The sequence below is a fragment of the Cyanistes caeruleus genome, chromosome 4 (genome assembly GCF_971803275.1).
Source record: "Cyanistes caeruleus chromosome 4, bCyaCae1.hap1.1, whole genome shotgun sequence".
NCBI lineage: Eukaryota > Metazoa > Chordata > Aves > Passeriformes > Paridae > Cyanistes > Cyanistes caeruleus.
This window is the reverse complement of record NC_141704.1, coordinates 57,788,406-57,810,625: the sequence shown is the minus strand read 5'-3', so window position 1 is coordinate 57,810,625 and position 22,220 is coordinate 57,788,406. Positions and strand designations below refer to the sequence as shown.

General features: G+C 41.0%; 1 protein-coding gene and 1 long non-coding RNA gene across 5 annotated transcripts in view; one reads left to right on the top strand and one right to left on the bottom strand.

Annotated features, from left to right (window-relative positions):
- TMEM178B (transmembrane protein 178B) overlaps positions 1-22,220 on the top strand; it is a 226,811-nt gene that overhangs the window by 23,395 nt on the left and 181,196 nt on the right. The gene's annotated exons all lie outside the window — the stretch shown is intronic.
- LOC147653667 (uncharacterized) lies at positions 2,220-10,243 on the bottom strand. Its single transcript, XR_015285666.1, has 2 exons — positions 9,290-10,243; positions 2,220-6,931 (listed from the first exon to the last, which is right to left on the bottom strand). It is a non-coding gene; the product is annotated as an uncharacterized LOC147653667 (long non-coding RNA).

The window sequence follows — 22,220 nt, the reverse complement described above, 5'->3', positions numbered from 1 at the left end:
CACTTCAAGTAAATTATTATTATTATATGCTCTGTAATGGCAAAGCATATTAATGATAGAAATGCTAACAATAGTATTTGTCTTTTGCTAAATGGAAATGATTAAGAAAACCTGTGGAAGACAAGGATATCTTTAGTAATGTTTAATTAATAATAATTTTTATTTCTCTTTTGGGAAAAATCCTAGATGAGATATTCTTGCCATGTGATGACAACAAAATACTTTCTTCTCCAGCAGTAATTTAGACTGACAAAACAGTTAATAAAGTCAGTCATTTTAATTTAATTGATCTGCATAATTTGATTCCAAGCATTTTAAAAGACCTGGCTAAGAAAATGTCCAAACTTAACTCATATAAATGGTGATTTTTAGAATTTGCCAGGATACTGGTGAAATAGCAAAGACGTAGAAGAAAGCTGATATTATTCCAGCTCTTGAAAACTGTAAATATAACAATGCTAGGAAAAGTAATGTAGCAGCTAATGTAATTAATGAATAAATTAATAAAGAATTAAATACAGATATGCTAACTAATGCTAATCAAAATGGATTTGTAACAATAGATCTCATTAAAGTAATTTTTGTTGATAAAGGGGCTAGTGTTGATTGACTATCCTTCTCATTTTTTAGACATTTGGCAGGGTACCAGATGACATTATTAATATTATTAATATTATTAACATTAATATTAATATTATTAATTATTAATATTATAATTAGTTACTACTAATAAACTACAGAAATCAACATGATGCACATTAAATGGATTAAAAATCTGGGTAAATTATGGAGTTTAAAATTAAACTTTCTATAGACATAAAGGAGATTTCACAGGATGTTACAGGTAACAGCTTTCTGCATTAAGCTAGCTATCATTTTTATTAAAGAGTAGGGAAAAGCATGACAAAGTGATCCATAAAGTGTACAAATAATAGTTTGGGGAGTGCTAAATAATAGTGCAAATCAGGTAGCTCTGTGGATAGGGTTGAGGAGAGCACACTTGGAAACGCAATCCTTATGGAGCTCAACCAGCCAAGCTTAACAAAGAAAGGATTGAGGGATGGCTTCATTATAGGCTATAAAACTGCATATGGAAAGAGGACCTGCTCAGAGAGGACTCTGTATCTAGCAGGCAAATCCTGGGTTCATCACGGGTGGAAAGCTGAGGTTAAACCAGCCGAATTCAAATGAGATATAAGGCCAGTTACTGGGGAAGGTATTAACCTGAGGAGCAGCTTCCTCTTGGAGGTGGCCAATTCTCCATTGAAAACACCTGGAAAACTCAGATTGTATTCTTTGAATAGAAATGAATTCCAGACAGTCCCATGGCCTCTACTGGGTGTCTGAGTGAGTGATAACAGAGCTGCCTTCTGTGCTTTTAATTTATTATTGACCATTACACGGAAGCTGTGGCTCTGGAAAATGAGTACCTGACATCAAGAGTTCAGATTTTACCTGTCAGTCAAAGGGTTCTCTGGCCTTCCTGGATGTAGAGCAAGACTTGGAGTATTTTATGTGTGTAATACACAAAGCCATAAATGCACCCACTTCAAAGCTTTGGGTAACTGGGTGGATCTGGTGCCACAGCAGTGCAGCCTAGGAGTGCTCTTAATGCAGGGTCACGTTCTGCTGCTGCTCCAAGATCAAGCCAAGAAGATTTTATCAACATCTTCAGCATTTTACTGTAACATAAGTCAGAACTGAGTTTACCCTGGCAAGTCAGCATGGCCAGCTGTCCCATAAGAAGGGATGTGGAGGGTAATGAAAGGACCAGGCAGAAGAAGAGGGAAAGAATACAAGGGAAAGTTAGAGAGGAAGGACAGATGCAGCAGAACCATCAGCAGCACAACAGAGGCTAGAAAGCAGCATTGGAAAAGCTGCATTTTAAGCCATAATTTTGTGTATATGAAGAAAAGAAGGGAGAGACGTGTTGCACAAAACTAGGGAAATTTGGGAGGGAAGAGAAAGAGCATGTACATAAAAGATGGGGAGAGAGAGAAAAGGAGAAGAAACAGAAACATTTGTTAGTCTTTGTAACCTTCTATTACACTTACTGAATTATTTATTCTGATATTTGCTGGTGTCTTCCTGCCAGCCATTTTTTGTCACGATACAAATAAGAGCAGAACCCTGTTACTGCTCTTCCTGGAGGGATTTTGGTGCTGAACGGCAGTGGGCACCTCCCCCCTCCCCTGGCATCAGGCGATTATGAATTATGCCGAGTGCCTCTAATAACTAAAGGGAAAGGACTGCTCAGCACATTTGGAATGTAAATCTCATTTTTTTCTCTTTTGTAGGTCATGAAATGCAGCCCTTTTCTAAACCCTAGTGCTCAGATCACAAGCTACCACTGCACACAAATTCCTCGGCCTATCCTGTGCAAGGGTGGCATTTCACCCAACGCGGAACCCCTCAGCATCCTGAGGGCTCGAGATAAGATTATTATTGTTGTTTTAAACACAGACAGGCTGCATCATGCCACTTAAAAAGTGCTACGTAGATGTTATACCACATGGGAAAACAGACTATTTAAAACCCAGAGATTTGCTGTATTTCAATTAAAAAGCAAGAACTTAATTTATATTCTTTTCCACAGCCTGCAGGTAGTCACGGGGTAGAATTTGCAGGGAATCTGCACTTACTGGCCAAACCTTCAGAAGTGTTCATTGCCCATCCCCTCTCAAGCAACCTATATATGAGAGTAAGCACTTTTGGGCCCCTTATTTAGCCCCTGAGCTCTTACATCTCCTGCCTTTAGCACCTTCTTTGCAGGAGCATGTTTGGGCTGCTCCTTGAGGAGCTGGTGGCCTTGGAGAAGATGTGTGGTTCTGTTTTGCAAGAAATGAAAGGGAGGGAAGAATCCCTTACACATGGATGAGCTGAACTTTTTGCTTTATGATTGGATGAATTTAGTTATGATTCAGGTCATGGATGGTCAGTTTTTGTTTCCTACTGTACTGGCATTGTGCAACATGCAGTTCAGACCTTGTTTCATTTTGGGAGAGTAAGTAAATTATGTAAATAGTTAAAAGGAGGGGATGCAGGTAAAAGGGAAAACAGAAATTAAAATTTCTAGGTGCTTGTTTTGCTTTTAGGATAGAAAAAATAGTTTCTGTCTGGGAGAAGAAACAAACTTTTCTACACAACTCAAATCTCTCCTAAATCCTTAAAATAGAGCTCTGGGAGTGACATGGCACTGAGGCCTTGGTGCTGGCCAGTTTCACCTTACCATATTCGCTCAGAATATTTCCAGCCCAGCAGAGTCACTTTGCTGACAGCTCTGCACAAACTCCAAGATATTTTCTTGCTTGCAAATTAAGTTTTCCCGGCAATCCACCCTGCTACTTCAGTTATCATCACTGAAGAACAGATGTCCTCAGGGGCTCAAAAAGAACTATGCAGTCTCTCACCCGTGGGTTTTAACTTGACCTTGCTCACATCACTAGTGACCAAAAGTCATTACCATAAGTGGCTTATGTGAAATGTATTGGTCTCAGTCAATTATAAGCAGACAGTTGTCTGCATGACTAAACTACCATCCCAAATGGTGCTTTTTTTTTTTTGGGAAGTCCTAAGCATAGGCAGGGTCAGTACAGCTGGACTGAAACCTCAGCAAAAGTACAAGGAGAACAGACTTTAAGTTTTGTGCTTATTCACTTTCAAGAGAATGAAAAGAACACAAGCTGTAAAATAGCTGTAAAAGGTATTTCAGGTCTGCATAAATTAGAGCAGTCTCTGGGGTTGCTCTGACTTCCACATGGGACAGTCACACTCCCCAGACAGCCCCCACCTTCAGAAGATACCAGGGGGGCAGAAAGCCTTTCTGGCAGCCTTTTCCCCCACCTCTGCTGAGGCAGAGCAGAGACCAGCAGCCCTGGCTGTGCCCAGCATCAGTTTTTACCCAGTGTGCCAATACAACACGCTCAGCTTTGTTCTGCACTGAATATCACATTGGCAACATGGACAAATAGGGATGCTGTCTGCTGGGTCTTTCTGAGCCACAGAGAACCATCAGACTTGCTGTGACTACCCAGAGGTTCTCAGCTTTGTTGGGGTACAGATGGGGTGAGATGCAGAGCCAGAGCCATGGCCCAGGAGGAGAGAGAACAGTTGGTCCATTTTGCTTTAAGCTACAGGCAGCAGATTTTCAATCTGGGAAAGGCTTGCAAGAACTGATCCGGAAATTCAAAATAGCAGATTTTTCTCAGAACTGAAACACCAAAGTAGACATTTAGTTTGAGTCAGCTGAAAGCCCCTGATTTAGTAACTGAGATATTTAATTTTGATTTTGCTTTATTTATTCATTTATCTTGGTAAGCACGAGTTGACTACTGCCTGCTGCTAAACCCCCAGAGCTTCCTCTGTTCTACCACTCTCCCCAGGCCATGGCAGTTGAACTGTGCTTGCAATGTCTCTCTGGACAGCTATAGGGAAGCAGAACTGGCGTCTTCTTGGAGGCCAACTCTTTCCTGTTACTTAATCATGTCTTTCTGGCTTTCCTTACAGTGGGGGAAAGCTTTACTCCGTGCCTGCACTCGGGCTCTTTCTGCAGCTGTGTGTAGTCCTGCAGTCATGGGTGCTTTACAACTCATCTCAGAACATTAAAACTGAGCTTCAGGATGAGATTTCTACCAAGGGGCACAGCAGAAGGGCAAATCCTTGATTAAGGACTGTGTATCTGAGTTGACTACTGTCCTGAGGAAAAAGACTGCCACAAAGTGTAAAATCTAAACAGTGAAAAAATTATTGAGATAGTCTGTTTTCCATTTTTTGCCAAGAAATTCAGGTGCCTGCAATCTCACAAAAATCTGAACTAGAGCTGGAAGTGTGTCCAAAACTCTTGACCCCTAGCCTTATGCCTTAGCTATAAAAGCATCCTTTCTTCCTGAATAGCTCTAGTAATGGTCTGCCTAGGGAATGAAGAGAAATGGAGACTCTTGTCTCCAGTATTATGATTCTGAATAAAGCCTCAGGTCAATGTAATTAGACATATAGAAAAGAGAAGGATGATGTCTCTGTGACATGGTTGAATTACTGCCATTGCAGAGCTGGTCCAATTTTTTTGTAAATGGTAAACTTATCAGTGTCGGGGAGAATCACATGGTTTTGTGAATTTTTGTCAAGCACAGTGAAAAAATAATCACTATAGTGTCAGGAGGCAAGGAAGGGTTGAGGGGAACAAGGCAGTGAAAAAGTAAATTTTTTTCAGCAGGACAGATATAATTGTGGAAACGGACAATATCTAATATTCTAAAAACAGATTTCCATTTTTAGGGAATATTTATCAAGGGAAAATAGATCCAGTAAAAAACCAAAACATTTCATTATTGTTTTGCCAAAACATTCTGGGTTGACCTAAAATGATTTTTTTTGTCTTAATATATCACTGAAAAGCTTCAAAAATTTTATTCTGCTTGATTCAAATTTAATTTTTTCCTGATTTTTCTCATTTTTCCATCTGTTTTTGATGGATCTTTCTTTGCTAAAACAGCATCTTAACTTTTGCTAGCTTGATCTTGCACTTGAATGTGAAAAAAGGCAAAAATAAGTTGAAAATTAAATGCATTAAATTTTCATAATGTGTAACTTTAGTATGTATATGTAAATATTTCATCCCCCTTTGGTTCCTTTAAAACATCCTCCAGCCCATTGACTCTAGTAATGGGCCAGGTAAACATCTTGATCTTTATCTACTCAACTTAAAATCCCTATAAATAACTTTTATTGGTTTCTCTCCTCTGCAGCTATACGTAGTGTCACAGCTAAGAATGTCATTGCCCCAAACTGGAAGGTCTTTGTTCAAATAAAGGTAAAATTCTGCTGCAGAAGAGTGACTTTGGAGAAAAATGACATCACCAAACTCTGTATTTATTCTCTTCAGTGGCATCCAGATCAAATTTACTTGTTTTTCAAGGTGATGTTTCTAACCAGCCAGCCCTTACTCTCAAATTGGGATCTGAAAGTCAAGCTGTGTCCTTTCTGACTCATGCATAATCATCCTTAATAAAGTTTCTATGGGCAGGATTTAGCTAACAAGTTGGTGTTTATCATACACAAGACAAAAGAGATTAATCCAAGCCATTCATCCATAGCTAGGCTGACTCTTCATCATTAGCTGGTTAATGTGTGCTATCTGTAAAGCAAGCCAGAACAGGATGATCCAAAGAGCAGATGTCCCAATATAAAGTAGGTTTTATGCAATGCTTTTCTCCATCACAAATGAATTTCATTTTAACCAAGTATTTCCCAGACAAATCCACTGGTGAGCCCCTGTGATAGTAGGCCTGGGAGAAATCCCTTTTCCATTCCTTCCCCTCACCTTTGTGCCCATCTTCCAAAGCAAAATGTGTGTATGGGATTAAAAAGGGGAAGGAGTGGGGATGATGGGACAAGGTAGGAATAGCTGGGGCTCTGCTCTGCAAAGGGATCAGCTGGTCAATGGAAGATGAAGTGAGATTTGGGGTTTCCAGCCCCATAGCTCTCCTTGTTGAGCATAGCACCTATGAAGTATGATACTGAACATCCTCCTGAGCTTGCTGATGCGCATTTGTGTATTTAATGTACATGGGTGGCAGTCTAATGCCTGCTGTGACAGAAACCACCAGCAGTCTGCGTGGCAAGCTGCCATCTCCCATCTCTTTAGGTCGAGGCGATGATGCAGTTTGAGCATGCATTGAGATCTACCCTCCTTTTAATGAGTGTTAGGTCCTGTCTTAAATGTTATTTTGATCCACTTGTCATGTCCTTAGCATGCTGAGTAGTCATGGAGCAAGCAAGGAGCGGGGAGCTGGCTGGGTACAGGGTAAGTGAGGTACCTCTCTGCTTGGGAGGGCTCTGGTCCTTCCCTTTAATCACATCTACCTCATGTCTGATGATGAATGTTAAAGGGAAGACTGGATGTCACCTGGCTTTTTTCCTGTCACCAGAGTAGCTGTAAGAAACCAGAGGAAGCATAATCAGTTTGAAGAAGTGGCGCCCTTTAAGCAGAGAGAGATATCATGCTTATAGGCGACATTCCTTTGCAAGCAGCAAACTGGAGCAGAGGAGAGGTGGCCAGTCTCTATTTCCTGATCTGTGCTAGACCAGTTTAGGAAGCAACCTCATGCCCTGCACCTCAGCCAACTTACCTGTTAGTGACAATGGAGATCCCTCCTTTGTAAAGCATTTGAAATCAGCTAGTAAAGAGTGTGCAATTAGAGAAAGGAATTTTTCTGTCACAATGCTAATATAATTACTCAGTTTCTGTCTGGACAAAGATGAGATCTTTGTTGGCTTCTCGAACAGATGTGTGGCCAGGTTCTGTCTCATCAGAAATGGCTATTGGCTATTGCTTTCAAACACCAGCTCACCTACTAGTGACTCAGTCTGGGGCCCTGTTGTGTGTTTGAAATGCAGAGGTTGCCCCTTTGGAAGCTGCCAGGACTTCCTGTGGATAATATTTGTGTGTGACATGAAATTGTGCTCTTAGTGGCCAGATGCAGTCTGCCACCCTGGGTTGTGACAGTCTGGGGCTGTCACAACCTTTCTTCTCACCCTCCATGCTACAATTCTCCCTGCCCCTTTGATCCCTGCTCTTCTCTGCTCCCTTTCTTTCTGTCCCTTTCCTTAGTCCCATTTTATTATTATTAGTCTTGGCCTTTCAAGTTGGCCTGTTATTTCTAGTCTTCATCTCCTGCCTCTTTTGCACGGACCTGTGTCTTCCCATGCAAAGGGTGTAACTCATAATGTTCCCTATCTTGGAAGAACCAGAGGTGGCCAGCACACAGCAATCGTGGCCTCTCGCAGCAGGAACACATAGGTTAATGGTTTTTTAGGGAGTTTCAACACAGTGAGTGGGCAGCAATCAGTTCAGGCAAGGGAGGAGACTTAGACCTTATCAATGAGGCTAGGTTGGGCCTCTTAAATATGTCTGGGGGATCCTCCTCTGTCTACTTGTTCATTTGTCCCATGTATGAGTTGGGTGACTTTGAGTCCCTTTTTTCAATACTGTTTTCTCACTGTCTTCTGAATCTCCTGTCCATCTGTCAGCAAGACTTTGTACCACATGCCTTCTTGTGATCCTGTCACTGAGCTTCCTTCACCATGTGAATGCAGCTCCACATAATCCAAGGCTATAAAAATTGTATATAGTGATGGATGATGCTCTGCAGTGGTGTCAGGATTGTGACATTGTGGGATTTGGTGGTCCTTTGCTGTCCCAGCAGTAATCACTGTACACACAGAGACAAAACAAGAATTCAGCCAAACCAATTTTTTCTTTAGGGCAAAATGTCATGGAGACTTTGAAAAATACATTGAAGCCTTCTTTTCTCATTATTATACTCTAATCTGTTGCTCCTTCTATTGAGATTTTTCAGAACCTGTGTCTCTACTAATGGAAAAAGCAAGATATGAAAATAATCTGGAACTCATGACTCTCAAAAAGAATCAAAAGCCTGGAGATCGGCTCAGAAACTAGGGATAGGGCATTCCATATTAATCTGCAAAGCAGTATTTGCACTGCATATACAGGAGTATTATACTGCAGTTCAAGGTGGTAATAGATTAAATCTATACACTTCTTATGCATATACATCTAAAACTATCACATCAAGCCTTGAACAGAACATTAATAGGAGTGTCTCAACAAACTGAGAGGAGTTCAAAGAAAAGAAAAAAAAAATTATTGGGATAGCTTCAGGATTGATTTAGGTTGAAAGATTAGGTGTGCTTAATGTGGGTAAGAGATGATGAAGGTGGGCATGCACAAAGAGACTACAAATATTTGGTGGGTGTTAATGCTAAGAGGAGAAGAATTACTTTGTGTGATTTAAAGGAGTATATCTTAAGAAATGACACAGAAAGAAGTGACAAAATAGTCTGAAAACTACAAAGAACCCTCTGCTGTCAAAACATATAGTACTGTGTTGTCAGTGAAGTAGCTGCAGAAGTAAGTAACAGGCCCTGGAGGCAAAACTTGGGAGGCTGTGCTGCATGAAGTCAGCCTGCTCTAGAAGAGGTGAACTGGAGATTACCTGTTCACCTGTCTCAGACAGCTTTCCTCTACCACACATTTTGTTTCTTCCAAAACAATCTTTGTGAATGCACCAGCCATTCAAATGACATCTTCTAACCCAACATACCAAATCTTCATATTAATTTATTGCTACATGGTTATGACTTCTGTATTATGTTCCCAATGAGTGTACAAGTTTCAAGAATCTTGTTAATTTAGCCCAGTCTTTCAAATATGTTATCTTCATATCCAGTCTAAACCCATGAAAATCTGGTGAGCTTACCCATCACGTACCTTGCCACACAGATAAGAAGAGTAAAGGTTGTTTTTTTTGGTTCTTCCATTGTGCTGATTCACAAATTACTTCCTTGCCAGAGACCCAGCTTCTTTTGTGAGTGTAGGCTATAGAGGAACCCAAACACACTCAGGGATGAGATTTGTGTTAGTGTTAGTGTTGGTTTCCTCCCCAAGTAAACTTCAGACTGCTTTAATTTTGTTTATCTGCAGCACAGTGGACATCCAAAGACGGAGTCTCTGAATCAGACCTTTGGTCCTTGCTTGCTAAATATTTTCAGAGATCATTTTTAGTGGGCACCTGCCTGGGCACTGCCTCAGGACTCTGGGTGGGGTGCAGAAAAAATCCAAGACCATTAGCAGAAGGGTTGATCATGCAAGGAGTTTATGGAGAATTGAGGCAAGTAAAAAACAGAAGCACAAGTGTCATCCAAACTCTGGTGCAAGGGTGGAAATTTCATGCAGTTTCCTCTTGTTCTTTGCTTGACAATTCATTTATTTCAGTGGCTGTTTACTGCTGGAAGGGGAGATATGTAAAGCCCCTAGTTGTTAATTGCTTCTTCCAAAAGATCATTGTTAATAATCCTACAGCATTTATGAGGGAATTTGTTTGCCTTTTATCAGCTAGAAGTTTTCTTCAGGGAAAAGGAAACACCACACTTCATTCAAGCTGGGCCATGGCAGGGCCACATCCTGACTGGACACCATTTGCAGCAGCTGCGATCCTCAGCCCAGTGACCCACACTGTAGGCAGCCCCTGAGGCGGTGATGGAGAGCTCAGCTCTGGAGCTCCTCCATGTCTCTGTGGGGAAAACCAGCTCCTCTCGCCACCAGGCTCTGGTGGCAGCTGCTCCTCAGCAGAGGTGGTGCCAGCTGGGGGCAATCTTGGACCCTCACGGCCCTAATTGGCTCCACATGGGCCCCCCACACAGCCTGGGGGCCATTTCAGCTCAGCCTGAGGCTGCTGCCTCTTCCCTGAGCTCTGCTGTGAGCTTCTGGTTTACACTTCGAGGGGTGCCATGGTCTTAGCTTGCTCATTGTTATGATGATGGACTCCATTACCAGCCCCTGTGCTCTGTATTGTGGGTCTGTGCCCCTCGTGAGGCTCTTCCCACCATTTGATGGAGGTGTGTGCATGGCTGGGTACAGGCAGGGCCTGGTTTTATGCACCTGGATGCCCCTGAGGCTGCTCAGAGATGGTGCTGGGGTGTCCCTGTGGGCTGGGGACCGAGGTGCTGTGGCCAAACCGGCAGGGTGGATTTTGGTGATCCCCTGGACTGGGTAGTGCTCTTCTTGCAGGCAGATCATGTGAGCAAAAGCAGCAGCTGGCCGAGGCCCCTTGTGTGCCCTGGAGTGCAGCTCTGTGGTACACGAGTGGCATTGTCCTCAGATGGAGAGCTTCCCTGCTCTGGGAGGTGACAGGGGACCTGCTGCAGGTACCTCCCCCATGTCCTCATGGCTCGTGCAGCAAGAGAAAATACCACATTAGTTGTGGGACACCATGGCATCTTTTTCTTTCCTGGCTCTTCCCTTGGCCTGTGGTTTGGGGGATCATCACCTCTTAGGAGGAGCTGTGGGGGTTTCTTCCCTGAGCCACCTAAGGCAGTGACATCCCCCTGGGGAGTGCTGGGGTTTGGTGATGCAGGCTTGGCTTGTAGAACAGCTGTGTGTGATCCTGGTAACAAAACCAGTGGCCAGTGAAGTTGTCCCCATGCAGGCTGGATGTTCAGCTTCTTTGTTTTCAATCTAGGGAGGCTTTAGCTGGGGGTCTACGTGAGCCTGAGAGCTTCCCCTGAAGCTGTTGCAGCCCTGGCAGGACACAATGGATCCATGATTGGGTCTGGAGGGCATCAGGACTTGGTGTGACTGGGCCTGTGGAGCTGGTGAGTGAACAGTAAGGGAAAAAGTACTTTTAAGTAAACTCATGGAAGGTCTTTGTTTGGTCTATGTTTACTTAAAAGTAAGTGAAAATAAATTTAAACAACAGAGAATTTGTCAACACTTTCCCCCAAAAGGTTCAAGGGCCAAAGGGATCAGGAAAAATGGGTTCAGTTGAGTTAATAAGACTCTTCCAATAAGACTCTTCCTGTTCTTTAGTGTTGTGTTTTCAGTTTGGGGTTTTTGAATGTGTGGGGTTGGTGACTTGCAAGAGAGGGTGGTAGTTAAAAGCTTTCAAGCAGCAACCTTGTTTAAGTCACTTACCTGGTGAATGCTGCTGTGTGCAGTTTAACACCTGTGTGTAGTTTCCTTTCTTGCACTGACTCTGCTTACTGGAGCCATACTCACACAGGTCCCTGTGTGCTGGCACAGAGCCTCGGACTGGCCAGCCCCAGGAGTTTGTGCTTTGCTGCAGAGTGTGTAATTATTCACCTTATGACTCAGTCAGCAGTACTGTGAGTGTCAGCATGTAATTCTTCTCTGCCCTAAAGTAATGGTCTTCGACCAATGGTCCAGGAACTATTTCTATGGGTTTGTGAAAGATAATGAGAAAAGTGAGGCTGTTGCCATTAGGCTTAAATTCATTATTTAGGGATCCATACCTCCATTTGAAGTGCTTTATAGGTCTGTGAATTTCAATAGGCTGAAACCGGTGACTCTGACAGCTTTCTTTCCTTCTGATGGTCCCTTACATAGTGCAGTATCACCACTTTTTTCCCCCCTTGAGTAACAAATAGGAAGAGTCACACTTTTGTAGAGCAAATTATCACCAGGAAGCTGTAATGGTGGCAGTCTAATTGAATTGACATTTTATGTATTATAAGTGATTATATTAAATGTATTTTATTGTGATATATATCACTTCATGTGAGATTTTAGGGGATAACTGCTGCTTTGTGCCAGGTGTTGCTGAGAGGAATATTATAAGTGGCAAAAGTATTATAAAGGCTGTCTCTTTCATGCAGGATTTATGTCTGAGGTCTAAATTTTAATACTCTCATTGATATTTGAATTTTATTCTGTGCATTGTTTGACAACATCCATTCCAAATGTGCGAAAAAAAAAATCAATCTAGCTCAAAAAAATATTGATATTTATAAAACATATGTGATTGACAAATACTGGCTTAATTTTAATTTTCTTCTGGTTATTGATCAATACCCTGATATTCAGGGTAGGTTTTCAGCTGTCTTCCATGAGTTTAATTGCTACATCCTCAGAGCTGAGTCTTAATAGACAAAATACTGTCGGAAGTGTTGGTAAAATCCAAAAGGTTACTGCTCTGCAGTTGGCTCATAATGCAGAATTTGATGTTACTTTTTGTAAGTGCTATGGTCCTGTCTAGAAAGATCATTTGCCTGGGATATACTGCTAGAGGTGGGGTTGTTTGGACCATCATCTATACTGTGGGGGTTTTCTTCAGAAAACAGTCAAATAAATCCTCCTCTGAAGAGCTGCAATAACTGCTTTCAGATTTCATATTTGTATGACTCTTGTATATCCAAAAGATACGAGGCTCATGTGCCTTCTCAGCTTTATTTTTTGTGCTTATATTTATCTTAAGTGGCACAGGCACAGTGATGGCAGATTGCACAGGGGTATTTTTATTAGGATAGCCCAGTAATACAAATAGCTGTAAAATTTGTCTAGACAGAAAAATAGACTAAAATAGCAGTGGAACATGGGCAGGAAGGAAGGAAATACAAGTACGTGTGTGTGTTGACAGGGGGAGTACACAGGGCTGTTTATACCTCCAGGGGAAATCATCAGGAACATGGTAAAGTTACTACTGGTAAAGAGAAATCTTGAGGACAGACGGAGTCCCAGGGGTGAGAGCTGTCTGAAAAATGAGAACATAGTTGTGGAAAGGTAGTACCAGACTTTTTAGGTAGGGTTTTTTTGATAGTTCAAGCTAGGCTTATTTTTTTTTGGTCTTTCCTCCCTTAAATTTCAGTGATGTTTTAAAAATCTTTGAAGTTGTTATAAGGAAATTCTTCTTTCTTTTTTGTTATATTGAAATTTTCAGTAATGTTTCTGTAAAAGTATTGTACTGGAAGTTGGCAGAAATATGAAAAAACAAACCAAAATACATGGAGGGCTTTGATTATTTGGCTATGAAAAGTGGTTTTTTAATTTAAGACCGCTGTCCTGGGATCAAATTCACCACTGCCCTATACTCATTGTCGAGAAATATTTCAGAGATGTGATGCCAATGCCCTCATGGAGGGGCCTTGCTGTTTCATGCCTGGGCTCCTGTAAAGCTCTTGTTGCTATTGGGCAGTCCTGTCTAGAAATAGCTTCTTTTAGTGAAAAATAGGAGTTGTAACCTGCGTGAGAACACATATTAAACTGGCATGATTTTAAAGTGTGTTGTAAGTGGGGCAAAGCATCAGAGAGCTCCAGAACTATTGATAGCTATTGCCTGGCTGCACAGAAATATTTAACTTTTCTATCAAAGCAATACTGGGGGAAATCAAAGAACACTAAAACTGGGACACTGGGATGATTGGCTTAGGAGTTAATTTTTTTTTTTCAAAGCTAAATTAGTAGGGCCAGATTTCAGAGCTTTACTCATGTTCAGTAGTAGTCCCATTAAAGTCACCTTCCTTCTCCTGACTTAACACAATTAAAAAGGTTCTAAGAGCCCTATTAGTGGCATAGAAATCTGGTTTGTACCTTGGCAAAAAAAAGTGGAGGGCAAGACAGGAGATCATCAAACTCTGTGGCTCCAGTGAGAGCAAACTTTGGAGAAACATATAGAAAAAATGATTAATAATGAACTGAAATGTAAAATTTTAGTTCAGCACGAGACAGAGTTGAGTGTGGTGATAAATGGTGGAATTGAATTCTGAGACAAACAGTCAGCTCAAGTTGTCTGAAGCTTTTAATTTGTTTGAGGAACTGCTTTAAGCCATCTTCTGCAACATAGTTTCATATATTTAGGTTTTAACACCTGCAGTGGAGTGCAGCATCAGGAAGAGAGCAGAGGAGCACATGGCCCATGTTAGTGTGACCCCAATCCTTGATGCAGAGCTTATGGGCACACTTTATGGCACTAGGAAGAATGCAGTAGCTTCCATGTAAATGTGCATTTTCCAGATCTTACAGTACTTTAGAGAAGATAGAATAAATTGTATTTTTCTGAATTTTATAAAATCATGCTTAAAATGGAAGCTTTTAATACTACTACAACAGCATAAGGATGTGTGGAAAAGCATTTATAGCTCGAAGGCTTGCCTACTTCATTTGGTGTGGGCAAAAAAAGTGAGTCTCAAAGCATGTTCTCAAGCAAAAGATTTGGTATTTGCAACCTAAATCACATGGCACTGTGTGTTTCCAGGGAGGGTGATTCCTTTAACCACCCAACTGTTAACTGGGAGTATGCAATTAAAAATGTATGCTGTGTTTGTCAGCTCTTTAAACTGTTCAAGCTGGTTACATAAGGTGTAGAAATTCATTGCATAAGTTACACCATGAATTGCAAATTGTTTACTTAGTTGTGACAGCCATAGCTTAAGATATTTGTAGGCTGAGGGTTAGTCAGGGAAGACATTTATGAATCATTTTGAATAATGAATAAATTTCAGATTTTATTTGTAGCCTGTTAGCAGACAATTAACAATGAAAAAAGGATAAAACTTGTCAGAGTTGTATTTAAATGACTGTCTGCTCCAGATTACTGATTTAAGCTGGGTAGCTGGGTTTGTACTGTTGACTAAATTTGGCAGTTCATATCTTGCTGTCAAACTCCTGAGTCATCTAGGCTTTTGAATGTTTTTCTGCATAACTGTATAATTACAGTGAGAAAATAGACTAAGTACATTAATAAGGCTTAATTAAAACGTGCATATGTACGAATACTCATGTATACAAATGAAAGTACCCAAACTTCTATGTTCTTCTGATTGAGCATCAGACACAGCAGTACTCTGCAGTGCAAATTCTCTGTAAATGGAGTTTCAAGTCTTTTCTTCCACATGGGTATAAAATTCAAACAGCCTAGTGATGTGTTAGCAATTTCTCTAATTGTAAAAAATGTTGGTGTCTGAGTTTTCTTATTTCAGCTCCAGCTTTTCCAATAGAATAGTTTGTTCCTGCTCTGGAACAAAAATAAGCCATGTTAGTATCAAGTGGTTTTCTTGTAACACAGTATGTTGGCTTTTCTGCTAGTATGATTTTTCAGGAAAAAATCTTACCTTTATTGCAAAAATCATGTCAAAACCCTTATTTCAATACAGACTAGCCCTTGAGTGTGTGTTCTGGGGTTCTGTTAACTCCAGTCAAGCCTCACGCTCTGGGCTGTTCACTGAGAACCTCTTGTGTCAGGTCTGGGCAGTGAGAGCCACCTGCTGCCATGGCAAAGGTTTCTGTCATCTTTTCCTGAGGTGTGGGCAACTCAGCTAGCTGAGCTGTAGATCTGTGATCCCATGGCCTGTGGGGAAATGTGGGATCTGGCTGTGCCCTTTCTTCCTCCTCCCGACCCATGAGCTTTCCTTAGAGATGCCTGAAGGTCACTTGTGCTGCCAATCCGTGGTCTGGCTCAGCTGCTAAGCTAGTTGAGGCTCATCAGTTCATGGATGCCTGGATCTGCCCTTTCTTCTCTCAGCCAGAGCTTTGGGGATGATTGGCAAATGCAGGGGTGCTGTTGGCCAAAGCGTTTTCTTGCAAGAAAGGTAATTTTGGGGCTGGAATGGCTCGCAGCAAGTTGGCAGTGTGTCAGAAGAGCAGCATGACGTTGACCTAACGTAAAATGGCCTCCAACTCTGACTTTGATCACCTATTTGGTGTAGTTTTCATGTAGCTTTATGGTGATTAATGAATGTTTATCATTCTGGAGATCTTCCAGTGGAAAACATTTCAATAAGTACACAAGAATGTTATTGAAATGTGCTTCATTGCATAGCAGGAAAACATGTATTTAATTGTTTCTGAAATGCTGGTGACTGGATGCCCAGCTTGGCAGGGGAGTAGCTCCAGAACCTGATCCATGTGAAGATTTCTGGCGCTGGTGTATGTGTGTGAGCCATACCTGCTTTGAAATGTAGAAGTGACCTCTGTTTCACTCTGAGTTCAGAGCCAATGAACTGAGCCACCCTGTGAAGGAGGCAAAGGAAATCTGGAGAAATAAAGGAATTTGTAGGGTTTTTTTTTTCCACTGGGGTTGTTCCCACCCATCTTGTCTAACTTCTTTTTGCAGGATAAATGAAAATTTAATTTCCCTTAATATTGACATTCTCTTCTCCATCACTTTTGTAATATTTTGTGTAGCTTTCATCATGATAGAAGCAAATCTGTAAAACAAAAGAACAAAAAAATTAAACTAAGGGAAGTACATGAAGAAGGATTCAGTTTCAGTTCTCCAATAGTGTGAAAGAAACAGTTTGTTGCCAGGCAAAGTGATTTCAGAATATTTTTTTTACCCTTCAGAAGAAAGCACTAATTAAAGTATTCCCTGCTGCTCTGTTGTACAAGGCAGTGTAGCTCTGCTGTTCAGAAGACTTTCAGTGGCTGTGCTGAGCAAGTCTTATGGGTGGGTAATGATGGTTAAAGTGGAATGGAGGCTAGAGGTGGTTTATTCTTAATAAAAATGTTAGCTGAGTAGAGAGTACTTCAAATAATGTAGTGAGGCCATATGGGCAGAACTTAGAGAGGAGAATTAAAATATTTAATTACTCTTGTGTTTTTTTCCCCATTCATGTCCAAGAAATACAGATAATTTTTACTGTCTTCTCCTGACATCTCTGTGCAGGACTAGGGGGAGCTGCTGAATTGGTCAAGTCTTCTGCTATTGCAAGCAACTGCTGTGTATAATCCCAGCTACAAATGTCTTAAGATATAGATATGAAGCAGTAAAATTTAGGCTCTTTTTTTCTTGGGTGACTCCCAAATGTGGGGCTGTACCTTTGGGGTTTCTTTCAGGTATGGCTTCAGTCTTAATCTCTGCTTTCTCACAGCTGATAGTTTTGCTCTGTTGATATGAGTCTTTGTTGAAGCTTTTGCCATCAGCATGAGTATTTTTTTCACTGACTTTCCACCTCATTGAAAAACTGAAGAGAATGTGGCAATGTTCCTTAACTCCTTTCCATACCTGCTGTTATTTGTCTCTACAGGGTGTTTTGGGCTTTAGCAGGGAGAGTGTGCTAGAGCCAAGTGAAGTCAAGTTTGGCTACAGCTGCTGGAGTAGAACTTTCTGTGCCCCTAAAGAGAAGCAGTGCAAGTACTTTAGATATTAAACTGTCCCTTCCTTTCAGGCATAACTCTTGTGCTAATATGGATATTTATATTAACAAATCTCATGAATCTGTTTCCTGTGGCTTTAACAGGTGTGTTTGCTAACATCCCACATTTGGAATGTGTTGTAGTGAATTTGCCTGCTTGGAGATCCAGGTAGAATACTTAGCTGAATTTGGTTGTCACAGTGGGACTTGCAGTCAGTACAGAGAAACTCTGGTGAGACCAAGCCTTGAGACAGAACCTGTGTACCTGTCCTACCCTGCCTGGGTTGAACACAAAACATTCATTTGATGACTGGGCACAAATCACTAAGGCCAAAATAGTTTGTGTACTGTTCCCCAGACACTTGCTTCAGTCTAGACTGCTGATTTGGAGTGTTTTGAGTGACCTGACAGAAAGTGTGTGAGTTTCTGGGGCAGTCATAATTCTTTCAATATGACTTCCCCTTCTTGATGCTCCTTCACTGTTGTCACAACTCGCTTATTGCTTAGATGCCTCCAGCTGCAGCTCACTGGCATGGATCAACAAAACTGGGTGGTTTATAAGCTGAGGAAAATATAAGCATGACACTCTCAAATTGATATTTGACAAGGAACAGGGCTGAAAGACTCAGTAGTGTTGCTTGAAAATGTATGGGAAAACAGGCAGCCACCTTGAACAGAGATTTGTCATCTTGCCAGGGAGCCACAGGGACAGAAATCAGCACAAGCTGCGTGCAGTCACCTGAACATCACTCGGCCATAGGTAGTTGTGTGTTGTAATACAACACTTCAGTTTCCTGTGGTCTGTGAACCATTCTATTTAAAGCTTTAATTCCTAGAAGATGGAGTTTTTGTTTTGACTTTATGGTTGATGGTTACTTAAATACAGAGAGTTATGCTTGGAAAAGAATGCTAGTGGTGCCAGAGATGAGGTGCTGGAAATGGAAATGTAGAAAGGGGAAACCTTATTGGTGCTGCATTTTTCTGTTCTCTTTAAACAAAATACTTTGATCTCCAGATGAAGCAACTAGCACAACAGTTCATGTTAATTGATACCACTCAATCATCAATCCACTCGGCTTCTGCAAAGAACATTTGTTCAGCAGCACTGGCAGAGCATCAATGGAAGTTAATTTTAATGGTAATTTGGAGCCTGGCTTATTTCTCTTTTAAAAGGTTTTTATACATGAAATAAATTTTTATTGCTAATTCATTTCATTATCATCTGGTATGGGTTCATGCTAAATAGTGCGGTTCACTCTTCTGAAATAGGGAGAAACTATTGTCCTTCCCTAAATACTTGTGAGTTGATTGTTGTTTGCAGTTCAGAGAGGTGAACTGCAGAGTTAAGGGACCAAAGATTAAATCAATGACAGGGATATTTATTTTTGATATTGAAAGAAGCTGCAGTTCTTCCAACCAGGTAATTCATGACACAGGAATCTGGGCCTGCTTGTCAAGACATGCTATGGACTCTGGCAGGACAGTGCTTCCACTTTCCTTCTGACTAATGGGAGCAACATAGCCCTAATCCTAATGAAAGATACTGTCAGAACTTTCCATCTTGCTTTTAAGGGATGTGGCAGAGCAATGCCTGACTCCATCCCTGATCCAGCACAGCTGTACATGTGCACATTGCTGCAAGTAGAGGGTACCCATTTCTGAAAGGGCACTTGAGTGCTTGTCCCTATCCTTTCTAACTCTCTCTGGGCTGAGGATCCAGCAGGCACCAGCATTCTCCAGATAGGGATACGTAACTGACTATATCTAGCATAACTTAAAAACTATTTTAAAATCTCCTCATAAATATTCTCCTAGCAGGAGTGGTGATGTGAGTCTGCTTTTCTCCTATTAGAAGTGAGACTGGCATCTTTCAACTGCTGTGCACAACGGCCACATTGTATTTCTCAGATTCACTTTATAGGATTAGGAGTAATAGCTGAAGGGAAATCATTCTCAGCTTTATGTCCAGGTCAGCATATTTGCTGCCCTAGTTCTGCAGTGTCAGTGGTGAGAAGTTGCAGAGCTGTCCAGTTCTGAAGTGATTCAGGTGTTATATTATTGCCGTGGGTCATGTGCAACTGTTTGAAGTAAACCTCTCTACTGTTTTTGTACTTCATGGTATGGAATCAGGGCTCCAGAATGATCAAAGCCTCAGGCTTAAATTATCCTAATTGGGCAAAATCAGAGGAGCACGAGTTGAGGCTTGAAGGCTGCCACAGAGGCAATGTGCAGCTTGCATGACTATGTCCTGCTTCCTTGTGGGACCTCAAGAGTCTGCATTTTCTTACTTCATTGTGGGGTACAAAATTCTGAATCTTTTAAATAACCAGGACTATTTCAGACTCTGTTTTTTTGCCCTGGTACAATATGAATAATAAAATTGCAGGTTTGGCCTCAAGTAACAACTCTTGTGGGTGACATATACAATTTGAGCATCATGAGATCATTCCACTTGGTTATGTCTGTTATTGGATTTTGAATATTAGTAGTATATCTAGCTATGTTTTTTACTGTTTAAGTACATCTCTCTACCCCAGTACAAAATCACCTTATAAGTGTGATATTGGAGACATGCAGAAGCACTTGAGATTTTTAACAAAGAGTGAAGAAATTGGGTCTGGGACAGTATTAGTTTCACAAGCACACAGTACCTGGGCTCATGGGAACCTGGTCCAAGACCAAAGTTCCTTTTCCTTGCCATAGCACTCTTGGATTACAATAAATGTCACCAAGTCTGTAGGAAATCCAAAGAGAGAATCGAGGTATTTTCTTTTGCCCCCTCCTTTTCAAGACAACCTAAGTGTTCTTAATGATCTATATGTCAAGAGTACTTTGTATTCTTCTTTGAAGTATGTTAATGTCATGCAATTTCATAGTAACATCTTTATTCTGTAGTTGAAAGTCTATAGAGTAACAAATGAATACTGTTATTTTTCATTTCTTAAGATAACTTGGTTATTTTCCAGTAGGAAAGATTTTTGCTGGAATGTGGGAAATAATACCTGGATATTTGTTTCTGCTGTTCTCTACAATTCTGTATCACTTGCTTTCATTTTGGAAAGATGTTTATTGAATCTCAGAAAGATATTAAAGCTCTGGAACAGGATGGGTTTGAAGACAGGTTGGATAAGGCTTTGAGCAACCTGATCCTAGTGAAAGGTGTACCTGTCTGAGGCAGGGGGTTAGAATTGGGTGGTCTTTAGGGTCCTTTCCAACCCAACCTATTCTATGATTCGGTATTTCCTAAGTAGTTTTTCTTTAGTCCATTATGAAGTGTCAACATCCAGTCTTGCCTTTGTGTGTTGTTCTGGCAAAGGCTTCTTTTTTGTGTGGATAAAGTCACATCCTGCACATCTGAGAGCTGTTCACTTACTGATATTCCAGGATTGGACTAATTTACTTGAACTATGTCCCTGTACTGAGGCAGGGATGATCCTGCATCTGCTGCGGCTGTGTTGTGGCTACATTCAGAAAAGCTGTTTAATCCTTAAGGTGTAAAATTTACCACATTTGCAAATGAGATATACAAACATATATTATACTGGTATAAATTCCAGAAACTGGGCTGGTTTTTTTTAATTATTTCTTACTCCTTTTAGAGCTCTGTGCTGCTAGCTCCTTTTTTCTTTGTTTTATGCCTGTTGCCAAATTGTGTAGCTACAAGCACAAGTCCTGTAACCCCTTCTGTTAACCACCTAAACTTGGGTGTTCTTTCCTCTAGGTATGATCAGGCTGGTCAGTTGCCTGAGGAGGACATGTAAGTGCCATCTTCAGCTGATTGCAGTAATGTCATACAATAGATTTGGGTGTTCAGTTTGGGGTATTGACTGTGCTGCCAGTGAGTCTGGCGCTTGAGCACACTTACTATATTTCTACTGCAGCATGAGATGGGCATTTTGCTTCTCCTTCTTAAGGCTCCTTGTCCTGGGGGTGCCTCCCCAATTTTAGTCTTGTGCCTGCCACCTTAATCTCTTGTTCCCTTTAAGGTAGGCTGTAGTTAGAAATATTTTTGATGAAACTGATTGGCAAGTACAACTCACTGAGCTTGTAATGCAGTCTCTTCCTGGTGCTGCATTTGCCTCTTACCCTGGTGGGTGGAATTTCTGGGCAAGATCAGCTTGCAGCTATACTCTTTACTATGATTTTTGTCACAATTGCTGTAATTAAACCTGATATAGCAGGACCCTAGAAGATAAGAAAATATGACATTAACTTAATATTCTTAAAGTTTTGGATGTTTTACAATGAATGTGTTTTCTATTAGGTTGGCATATTGTCTTCATTGTTTTCATCAGAGTGGCTGATGATCCAGTGGAGACATGTTTAGAATCGTCCTGGATCTTTTTCACCTCATCCTGCACTCAATGAACTGCAGCCTCATGCTCTTTTGGGAGGAGAATAGTATGTAAATTAATGCTGGGCAGAAATACTGTCTTTAATAAATAGCTTCAGATATTATAGAGAAATACTGTGCAAGGTAGTCTTAGAGTAGTAACTAGACAGTGGAGCATTCATAGAATACAACACATATAATGACACTTGGGCTTAGAATTAATTGTACAGTTAAAAACGTGTCCAGAAGCACATAGGATGCTGAATCATGGAGTTTTTAATTTCTAAAATCAAACATTGCAGTTCAAGTCTTATCTTTACATATTATACAAAATTAACTATATGAACAGGGGAGGTACTAAACGAGATCAGCAAAAGTCCTTCAGGGCACAGATTCTGTTCACTGTAATTGTACAGCATTTGTCCCATTGGCTGTTATCAGA